Below are 11230 nucleotides of genomic sequence, written 5' to 3' on the forward strand. Positions count from 1 at the left end.
TTGACCTTGAGTTTGTATCTATTGTGAGTTTGTGTGTTGTTGTGGTTGAAGCTGAAGTAGTCGTTGACAGGTAGGACATTGCAGAAGATAATTTTATGTACTACGCTTAGGTCGGATTGAAGATGGCGAAGTTCTAAGTTGTCTAAGACCAAAACTTCAAGGGATTCTGTCGCGAGCAGAGGAGCGGAGGACTCTTCCTGCGAAATACCTTTGGACCTGCTCGATTGCATTGGTTCCACCACAATTCCGCAAAGCCCTTATCCACGGAGACATAAGCGCGAGTGCTAATCCGCGGCGTCCGAATCGCTAAAGCAAATGCGACCTTACCGCACTGACATAAGGGCGGAGGGCAAATCCGCGCCTTCCAAAGCACTCAGCCTAACCTAACCCTAAACCTAACCCTAAACCTAACCCTAAACCTAACCCTAAAGCAAACCCCTAAACTTAATCCTAACCCTTACCTTAATTTAAATCGGCTTTCTGCCGCCGCGCTGTTTTAAAGCGCCCTTCTGTCACCGCACTGTTGTCGCAGCGGTGATGACGTGCGGTGATGACGTCGTGGCTTTAGTGACGCGGTTTTATCACCGCTATTTTGACGAGCACGGTTTTGTCGTGCCACGGATTGCTTTAACGTCCAATATGCAGTGCAGGTTCCAAACAGCCGAGCTGTATTGGAGGATTGGTCTAGCAAAGGTTTTGCATGCTCTAGTTAGCAATACAATATTACCGGAGAAAAAGGCTACGGCAAATTAGGTTAACAACTCTTAATGCCTTCTTGGCAATGCAGTTCCAGTGAGCTCTTGATTTCAAAATCCACTTTCTCCCTCCAATCCTCCTCTAATAATTCTAATTCTTCCAATGCAGCTAGTCCTTCACGCACAATGGTCCCTTTAGTGGCCATTCAAAGTTTCAACGGCGCTAAAGAAAGGGGCTTGCGGCCGTTCCTCACACTTATGACCATTGCGTCATTCCCCGAGGTCACAGTTTGACAACTTAGGAAGGTTGCAACTTCCCCGGGGGGCAGCCACGCGACTTCTGGACAAAATCAATGGGGAAGCCCGATTCACTTCATTCCCATGTTGCCAATTTAAGAAACCGCAGCGATTCGCTTCACGAACGTGGCAAGAAAGGTCATAAAATGGGGCAAAACTCACTTAACAGGGGTCTCACTTAGCAACATAAACTCCGGGCTCAATTGTGGTCGTAAGTCAAGGAATATCTGTAATCTCCTCCAGGTTACATTTCCTCAATGCGAACCCGCTATAAAGTCTGCCTGTTAATTAATATTGGCTATTCTTCCTCCCTTAACTACCAAGGAGTAAACGATCTTCAAGAGAACCGTAGTCCTCGACTTACAACAGCTTGCTTACTGACCGTTCAAAGTTACATCACTGAAAAAGTGACTTATGGCCGTGTTTCACCCTTACGGCCATTGCAGCCTCCCCACAGTCACGCAATCCAAATTCAGGCGCTTGGCTCATCTTTATGACGGTTTCAATGTCCCGGGGAAAGATGAGTGAAGGAGAAAGAGAGGGAGAATGAGAGGGAGGGAGAGAAAGGAGAGAGAGATGTGTGTGAGAGAGAGATTAGAGAAGAGAGCGAGAGACAGAGGGAGAGATAAGAGAGAGGGAGGGAGAAAAAGGGAGAGATGAGAGAGGGGGGAAAGAGAGGAAGAAAGAAAGAGAGATGAGATAGAGATGTTTGTGTGTGAGATCACACACACACACACACGCACGGACACAGATAAGAGAGATTGGGGTGAAAGATAGAAATGAGAAACACACACACAGAGACAGATAAGAGAGAGGGAGAGAAAGAGAGAGAAAGAGATGGAGAAAGAGAGAGATGTGTGTAAGGGAGAAGGGGGAGAAAGAGAGAAAGGAGAGAGAGATGTGCATGGATATAAGAGAGAGAGAGAAAGATTATATGTGTGTGTGTGTGTGTTAGAGAGAGACAGAGAGAGCTGAGAGACAGAGAGAAAGAGAGAAAGAGATGAGAGAGAGATGTGTGTGTGTGTGAGAGAGAGAGCTGAGAGACAGAGAGAAAGAGAGAAAGAGATGAGAGAGAGATGTGTGTGTGAGAGAGAGAGAGATGAGAGACAGAGAGAGACAGAGAGAGAGATGAGAGGTGTGTGTGAGAGAGAGAGAGACAGAGACAGAGAGAGAGAGAGAAAGAAAAAGAAAAAGAGAGAGACACAGAGAGAGATGTGTGTGTGTGTGTGAGAGAGAGAGAAAGAGAGAAAGAGAGACAGATATAAAGAGAGACAGAGAGAAAGGGGGGAGAAAGAGAGGGAGAGAGAAAGAGAGAGATGAGAGAGAGATATGTGTGTGTGTGAGAGAGAGAGATGAGACACACACACACACACAGAGAGAGAGATGAGAGAGGTGTGTGTGTGTGTGTGAGAGAGAGAGAGAGAGAGAGAGAGAGAGAGAGAGAGAGAGCTTCAACTTTGATTATATTTGTCCAGCCAGGAGAGCAAACAATTCAGTCACCTGGGGACAGACCCAAAACCTGTCCTTGCTTGACTGCTTCATGTGTAAGCATGAAACGTTTGGGACCCTTTTCCCGTTGCGATAAGGAAGCCTGACTCACGTTGCAGAGGCAGCCCAATAACAGGAGCCTTCCCTTTTAGCTAGGATGGCCCTTGACACAGTTATAAGGCAACCTCTTCCCTCCCCTTCCCTTCCCCTCCCCTTCCCCAAAGCAGTTGTGAATCGGAAAGGGTTGTCTGTGTTTGTGTGTGTGTGTGTGAAAGCAGAAGGTTACAAATTGTTATAAATAGCTAAGGCAATGTAAGTTTGGGACATGCTTTGGCAAACCCGACTGAGAAGTTACGTTGAAGAAGTCACTCAACCCGTCCCGTGACTTCTGGATTTATTAGGTCAGGAGGATCCACACTTCGCTTTGCAGAAGGAAATCTTGGACTGGAGTGACAAGTAGTAATCTCCTTTCAAAGCCTGGGGCGTTAGAGATCTGTTTACGCAGCCTTTATACAGAAGGTAAGGTCTGTTTTGTATTTAGAAGCGGTTCAGTCATGTCAAATTAAAACCACTTTTTCCTCTCTCTCCCCCCCCCCCCCTCCGGCCTCTCCGCTGGTATTCTAAACAGATTCTACGGTTTCGAGATGGCTTAGGGAGGGATAATTTGTTTTTTTAATTGGTCTCGCTCTCTCTTTTTTTTTTCATCAGGATTCCAAGTACTGACATAGTTTTAAAGAATTTTTTTTAGAATCCTAGAAAAAGAAAATATCTTGCCTTCTTTCCGCATTTTGCTTCTTGCACAGATAAATGGTTTTGCAAAAATTCCTGATCTGTCATATTTCATAATATTGGGAATCTGTACTGAATAGTTGATAGATCTATCTATCTATCTATCTATCTATCTATCTATCTATCTATCTATCTATCTATCTATCATCTATCATCTATCATCTATCATCTATCTATCATCTATCATCTATCATCTATCTATCATCTATCATCTATCATCTATCTATCATCTATCATCTATCATCTATCATCTATCAATCATCTATCATCTATCATCTATCATCTATCATCTATCATCTATCATCTATCATCTATCATCTATCATCTATCTATCTATCTATCTATCTATCATCTATCATCTATCATCTATCTATCTATCTATCTATCTATCATCTATCATCTATCATCTATCATCTATCATCTATCATCTATCATCTATCATCTATCATCTATCATCTCTATCATCTATCATCTATCATCTATCATCTATCATCTATCAATCTATCTATCTATCTATCTATCATCTATCTATCTATCTATCTATCTATCTATCTATCTATCTATCTATCTATCTATCTATCTATCTATCATCTGCCATCTCTATATATAATGTAGTATAAATCCGTATAGTATTCGGTACAGATCTACTATATAGTATATATACATATCCATCAACCATGAAGGACTGTTGAAGGAACTGGCATGGCTACTCTTGAGAAAAGAAGGACTAGGGGAGACATGATAGCATTGTTCCAATATTTAAGGGGCTGCCACAAAGAAGAGGGAGTCAAGCTATTCTCCAAAGCACCAGAAGGCAGAAGAAGAAGCAATGGATGGAAACTAATCAAGGGGAGACGCAACCTAGAATGAAGGACAAACTTCCTAACAGTGAGGGACAATTAACCAGTGGAACATCTTCCTTTCAGAAGTTGGACAGCCACTTGTCTGAAATGGTATAGGGTCTCCTGCTTGAGCAGGGGGTTAGACTAGAAGACCTCCAAGGTCCCTTCCAGCTCTATTCTGATTAAATTTTCAGCACAAATATACTTTATAGTGTATATCCATCCACTATTCAGCACATATATACCATATCGCATATATTCATCAGCTGTTCAATATAGATACACTATGTAGTATATATCCATCAACTATTCAGAACAGATATACTGTATTGGTGAGATCACAGTTGGAATCCTGCATTCAGTTTTGGTTGTCACGATGTAAAAAAGATGTGGAGACTCTAGAAAGAGTGCAGAGAAGAGCAACAAAGAAGGTTAGAAGACTGGAAGCTAAAACATATGAAGAACGGTTGCAGGAACTGGGTATGTCTAGTTTAATAGAAAGAAGGACCAGTGGTGACATGATAGCAGTCTTCCGATATCTCAGGGGTTGCCCCAAAGAAGAGGGGGTCAAGCTATTCTCCAAAGCACCCGAAGGCAGGACAAGAAGCAATGGGTGGAAACTAATCAAGGAGAGAAGCAACCTAGAACTAAGGAGAAATTTCCTGACAGTTAGAACAATTAATCAGTGGAACAACTTGCTTTCAGAAGTTGTGAATGCCCCAACACTGGAGCTTTTAAAGAAGATGTTGGATAACCATTTGTCTGAATGGGCGTAGGGTTTCCTGCCTAGGCAGGGGAGTTGGACTAGAAGATCTCCAAGGTCCCTTCCAACTTTGTTATTCTGTTCTGTTCTATTCCATTCCATATAGAATAAGTCCATATGCTACTCAGCACAGATCTCAATGTCACGAAATACTGCAGATCAAGAATTTTTGCAAGAATCTTTTTGTCTGCGCAGACAATAGATCCAGCGTATTCTCTGTCCAGCTCTTAGGCGCTCCTAACTTTTATCTCCTTTGAATTTGGAGTCAAGCACTTCATTCAAAGTGGGATGGCATCAATTAGATTGCCTTTTTTAAAAACAAATTGTACAGCGTTGTGACTAGAAGTTCTCGGCCTGGCAATTCTCCAAGGCCTGTAGTTGCAATTAAACCTTGAAAGACTTATTTCTGGATTTGGATGCCAGGAATTCACATTAACCAAATCAAAAGGTTTTTTTTTTGCAGGACAAGGAGTCTTTTTTTCTTTTTTTGTGATTCGGTAAAGACTAGATGAGAACATGATGGAGCGGTAAGAGAGAGAGAGAGAAAAGATCTGCTCTCCTTTTTGTGGGTGGTGGTGGTGGTGGTTCTGAATGCTTAAATAGAACAACTGGAAACTCAGGAATTCTGCGGAGCTCCGGATGTTCTCCCGTTCTCCTCATCCTTCCTGACATTCGCTGGAGCTACCAGGAGCTGCGGTCCAAAAACTGCAGGAAAATTTTTATTTCAAACCCCCCCACCCCACCCCAGCACTGCCTTAAATCTTTTTGCAACGGTAAAGGAAATGTGTGGGAGGTTTATGAAAAAAAAAAAAAAAAAATTGAAAACTTTCCAAGGAAGGGTTGCTTCACAGCCTGATTCCACTTCAGGGAATATAACCGTTGCGGCTTGCTTTTGAGTTTTCCGCCATAGGCTGGGAGTTCCTCGCGCGGATGCAAATCTCGTGTCACTTTGTCCTCTGTGCTGAAGGTTGCTTCCAGAACTATTTGCCCTGGAGTGATTGTCAGGAAAAAAAAGGAAGGCAATTAAAATGCATCCAGGCGACTGGGAAAAAAAACAAATTCCACTCCTTTGCTTGCAACAGAATCCCTTAGGCCACCAGACTTGAAATTTAGGGCTTTGACAATTTAGAACTTCGCCGTCTTCGATCTGACCTGAGCGTAGTATACAAAATTATCTGCTAGAACGTCCTACCTGCCAATGACTACTTCAGCTTCAACCACAACAACACACCAGCACACAATAACACAAACTCAAGGTAAACCGCTCCAAACTCGATAGCAGAAAATACGACTTCAGCAACAGAGTGGTCAATGCCTGGAATGTATTACCTGACTCTGTGGTTTCTTCCCCGAACCCCCAAAACTTTAACCTTAAACTGTCTACTGTGGACCTCACCCCATTCCTAAGAGGTCTGTAAGGGGATGTGCATAAGCGCACCCATGTGCCTCCCGTCCCTGTCCTAATCTTCCCTTTTATTCGTATCCATTTCACGTATTCGTAATCATGTCTATACTTACATATGCCATCTAATTCATGCTTGGCGAAAATAAATCAGTAAAAATAAAATAGAAATAAAAAAGCTTGACTTTCAAACAAAGCGGGAGAAAGAGATAGAAGTTGGGAACCCAATGCGGGAGAACGTTAACGGATATTTTGAAGTTAATTTTTGTCAGCTTGTTCTTAAAAAAAAAACCCTATACCTATCCCTACCCCTACCTCTATGCTATTCTATTCTATTCTACCCCTATCCCTATCCCTCTTTTCTTCTATTTTCTCTTCTATTCATTTCTATTCCATTCTATTCCTTTCTATTCTATTCTATTCCATTCCATTCTATTTTCTATTCTATTCCTTTCTATTCTATTCCTTTCTATTCCATTCTATTGTATTCTATTTTCTATTCTATTCCTTTCCTTTCCATTCTATTTTCTTTTCTATTCTTTTCTATTCTATTCCTTTCTATTCCATTCTATTGTATTCTATTTTCTATTCTATTCCTTTCCTTTCCATTCTATTTTCTTTTCTATTCTTTTCTATTCTATTCTATTCCTTTCCATTCCATCCCATTCTGTAATTCTATTCTATTCCATTCCATCCCATCCCATCCCATCCTATTCTCTATTCTATTTTCTATTCTATTCTATTCCTTTCCATTCCATTCTATTTTCCATCCTATCCTGTCCTGTCCTGTCCTGTCCTATTCTATTCTATTCTATTCCTTTCCATCCCATTCTGTAATTCCATTCTATTCTATTCTATTTTCTATTCCATTCCTTTCCATTCCATTCTATTCTAAATTATTGCAGGATTTTGCTAAGGAGCGTGAAATCCTTTATTCCACGAGTACATTTGTTCTTATTGGGTGCATGTTTCAGTGAGCCTTCGGGGAAGGGGATCTATCTCCCTGGATCTTTTGGAACGCAATCAGGGAACGATTCCAATTCCACCCAGGTTGCATAATGGTCGATGAAGTAAATGCGGCATGACACAAGCTCGGCGTTCCCGTTGCTTTGCAGAGCTGCTCAGTTTGCAAGTACAATGACCGGTTGCTAAACAAGAGGCCGTTACTTCAGTAGTTCACCTGTATGGGTGGCTCTACAGTGGGGAAAGGGGAAAACGGAGTCCCCTAACTGGAAACAATAATACCTTTGTAGATGTTTGTAGAGTTAGGGGAAGAGCTCTTCTGCTCAAAGGAACTGGAGGAGGGGTGGAATTTGAGGGAGGAATTGATGAAGGAAGCAGGGAAGATTGAAGGGTAAAACAAAAGTGGGATGGGAGAGGAGAAGGAAAGGGGGAGAGGTGAAGGAAAGGATGGGAGAGGAGAGGAGAAAGAAAAGAAAGGAATAGAGGAGAAGGAAAGGAGGGAAGAGGTGAAGGAAAGGAGGGGAGATAAAGGAAAGGAGGGGAGGGGAGGAGAAGGAAAGGAAGGGAGATGAAGGAAAGGAGAGGAGTAGAGGAGAAGGAAAGGAAGGGAGGGGAAGGAAAGGAGGGGAGAGGAGAAGGAAAGGAGGGAAGAGGAGAAGGAAAGGAGGGAAGAGGTGAAGGAAAGGAAGGGAGATGAAGGAAAGGAAGGGAGGGGAGGAGAAGTAAGAGGGGAGAGGAGAGGAGGGAAGAGGAGAGGAGAGGGGGAAGAGGGGAAGGAAAGGAAGGGAGGTGAAGGAAAGGAGGGGAGGAGAGAAAGAAAAGAAAGGAATAGAGGAGAAGGAAAGGAGGGAAGAGGTGAAGGAAAGGAGGGGAGATAAAGGAAAGGAGGGGAGGGGATGAGAAGGAAGAGGGGAGAGGAGGAGAGGAAAGGAAGGGAGGTGAAGGAAAGGAGGGGAGGAGAGAAGATGGGAAAGATGAAGGGAAAGTAAAGGAGAGGGGAAAGGAAAAAGAGGAAAGGAAGAAAGAAAGGGGGAAAAAGTTGAGTTGAACATAGTTGGAAGGGACCTTCAAGGTCTTCTAGACCCAACTTGACACCTCACAAAGTCCTTGGTTTTCTTCTACGGTCATTCCTTCCCCCACCCCACCCCAACTTTTCAGACTAGCCTAAGGGCCCAAGGATTTCCCACTCTTTCCCTACTGGAGAAGTCCTGGGCCGGGGCCTTACTCCAGCCAGATGAGTCACCAGCATGCTATGTGCTGAGACAGCCACTCCAGGAGAACAGCGTCCGACAGATTCCAGAGGATAAGGAGCTTCCACTCTTCCCAGACAGCCAAAGTGGAAGCTGCAAACTCCCATTGTTTTTGGAAAGGAGGGGAGCCCATCTTCCTACGCAAACATGGATCTGTCAGCTGCCTTTTGGGTGTGGAGCCAAGGAGAAAACCTTTCAGCCTTGGCTCATCCCTTCCTCTCTCCAAACGGCAGTACTGGAATAGGTTAGCTGCTTGGATTTTGCTGGTTTTTCTTTTTTGCTTTTCCTTTTCCTTAAAACCATGTTTCTCGTTCTCTGGCAGCCATGCTGGCAGCTACACTGACTTCTCCAGCACTGCCTTAAATGAGTTTCAAATTCTTTTTTCTGCAGCCTTAGGAAAGAAAGCTTAGCTAGATACACCTGTGAGCTGTTTTGGGAAATCCTAACACCTCGCATTGCTGCTCTTGCTGTTCTTCTTAGCGTGTTGCATGTAAGTATATGTGTGGTGCAGTGGTGGGATTCAGCCAGTTCGCACCTATTCGGCAGAACCGGTTCTTAACTTTCTAAGAGGTTCAGAGAACCGGTTGTTGGAAGAAATCTCCTTTTGTTTTTTTCCCACTTTACAGGGCTAATTCTGTAAGGAAGGCAGGAAGGAAACATTCTGGTGTTGTTTCTAGCCTCATATTTATTGCCCTGCTTACAGAAACTGCCTCTCTGGTTAACCTTTATTACATTGGAACAACTAAGGCAAAGTGCCCATCGACCTGAATAATGTTAAGTTGGCCATGCCCACACGGTCACATGACCACTAAGCCCCGCCTACCCACCTGGTCATTAGGACAGAGAATGGGTTGTTGAATTATTTGAATCCCACCACTGGTGTGGTGGTATCTTATCTAGGCTGGTTTGTCTTTGTAGGGTCTAAGCTGTCCCACGTGGGAATATGGAGGGTGGTTGAGACACCCTAGATTTTCCGTGACCCGTCAAAACCGCGGAGGACAAAATCGCGCTCGACGAAAGCGCACATTTGACGTCATCACAGCGTGACGAAAAAAATTAAAAATTGAAATAAAATTAAAATTAAAGCAAGCCGATTCACATAAAGGTAAGGGTTAGGTTTAGGGTTAGGGTTAGGTTAAGGGTTAGGGTTAGGTTTAGAGCGTTAGGGTTACGTTTAGCATTAGGTTAAGGGTTAGCGTTAGGTTTAGCGTTAGGTTAAGGGTTACGTTTAGGGTTAGATTTAGGGTTAGGTTAAGGGTTAGGTTTATGGTTAGGTTTAGGGTTAGGTTTGGGAGGGTTAGGGTAAGGTTTTCGCTTTATTTTTACATTTTTCGATCACAGCGCGATGTTTTCGTCGCGCTGTGATGACGTCAAATGCGCGCTTTCATCAAGCGCGATTTTGTCCTCCGCGGTTTTGTGGTGGAACCAGATTTTCGTGTCTGAAGAGTGTTTTTTCAAAAGGCAACTTGGACTTTCTTGGCGTTCCCTCCCCCCCCCCCCTTGAAAATCTTTCACTGCTCATCCAAGAAGCTTCTTCGGTTTGTTCAGATCTGTTTGCACAGAGTATCTTAAAATCAGAAGGCCAGTTTGATGTGGTGGTGAAGGCTCCCTCTTCTTTGTGGCAACCCCTGAGATATTGGAAGACTGCTATCATGTCTCCCCTGGTCCTTCTTTTCATTAAACTAGACATACCCAGTTCCTGCAACCGTTCTTCCTATGTTTTAGCCTTCGGTCCCCTAATCTTCTTTGTTGCTCTTCTCTGGACTCTTTCCGGAGTCTCCCCATCTTTTCTACATCGTGGCGATCAAAACTGAATGCATATTAAGCATGGTACCATCTAAGGTGGCGCAGTGGTTAGGGTGCAGTACTGCAGGCCACTTCAGCTGACTGTTGTCTGCAGTTCAGCGGTTCTAATCTCACCGGCTCAAGGTTGACTCAGCCTTTCCATCCTTCCGAGGTGGGTGAAATGAGGACCCGGATTGTTGTTGGGGGCGATACGCTGACTCTGTAAACCGCTTAGAGAGGGCTGAAAGCCCTATGAAGCGGTATATAAGTCTAACTGCTATTGCTATTGCTATTGCTAAAGGACAAAATGTGTGTTGTGATATTGTCATGCAAGCTGCCCAAATAGGTCAGGATGGAGTTTGCATTGTTAGTTCATATTGTACGTTTTGCCCCCCCCCCCCCCCAATCTTTGGTACGGACACCTCAGAATAGACCTGGAAGGGACCTTGGAAATTGAAGCACCCACAACTTCTGTTCTGTTCCACTGGTTAATTGTCCTCACTGTTAGGAGGTTTCTCCTCCATTCCAGGTTGCCTCACTTCCTTGATTGGTTTCCATCTGTGGTTTCTTATCTTGCTTTCTGATGCTTTGGAAAATAAGGTGACTCCCTCTTCATGGCACCTATCACTCAGATGCAGGTTGAGCCATGGCAGTTTAGATAAGGCTGCTCTTTGCTCAAGATCAAAAGCATACTTGAGAACATCCGATGACTACTTGCACCTTTCTAAGAATCTTGGAGCACTTACCTGTTCCCCTCCCAAAATGTTTGACTCACGACAAGCCAACGATACCAGTAGTTGCTCTACAAGGTCATGGGACTTTTTCCTGCTGCAGGGGATGACTTTAATCTCCTGACCTGCCATCCAAACTGACAGGCTGAAGTAGTCCATGAAGAAAGCATTGTTGTACTATCTCAAAGGAACACGGGCAAGCGTAGACGGTAATCTTACAAAGAC

At 43.7% G+C, this 11230-nt stretch overlaps 1 long non-coding RNA gene across 1 annotated transcript in view; it reads left to right on the plus strand.

Moving 5' to 3' along the window:
- Nucleotides 1-2621: 2621 nt before the first annotated feature.
- LOC116523699 overlaps nucleotides 2622-11230 on the plus strand; it is a 12893-nt gene continuing 4284 nt past the window's right edge. The window contains exon 1 of the long non-coding RNA XR_004257099.1: nucleotides 2622-2999. This is a non-coding gene — a long non-coding RNA (uncharacterized LOC116523699). The remainder of the gene's footprint in view (nucleotides 3000-11230) is intronic.

This window comes from Thamnophis elegans, unplaced genomic scaffold (assembly GCF_009769535.1).
Source record: "Thamnophis elegans isolate rThaEle1 unplaced genomic scaffold, rThaEle1.pri scaffold_94_arrow_ctg1, whole genome shotgun sequence".
NCBI lineage: Eukaryota > Metazoa > Chordata > Lepidosauria > Squamata > Colubridae > Thamnophis > Thamnophis elegans.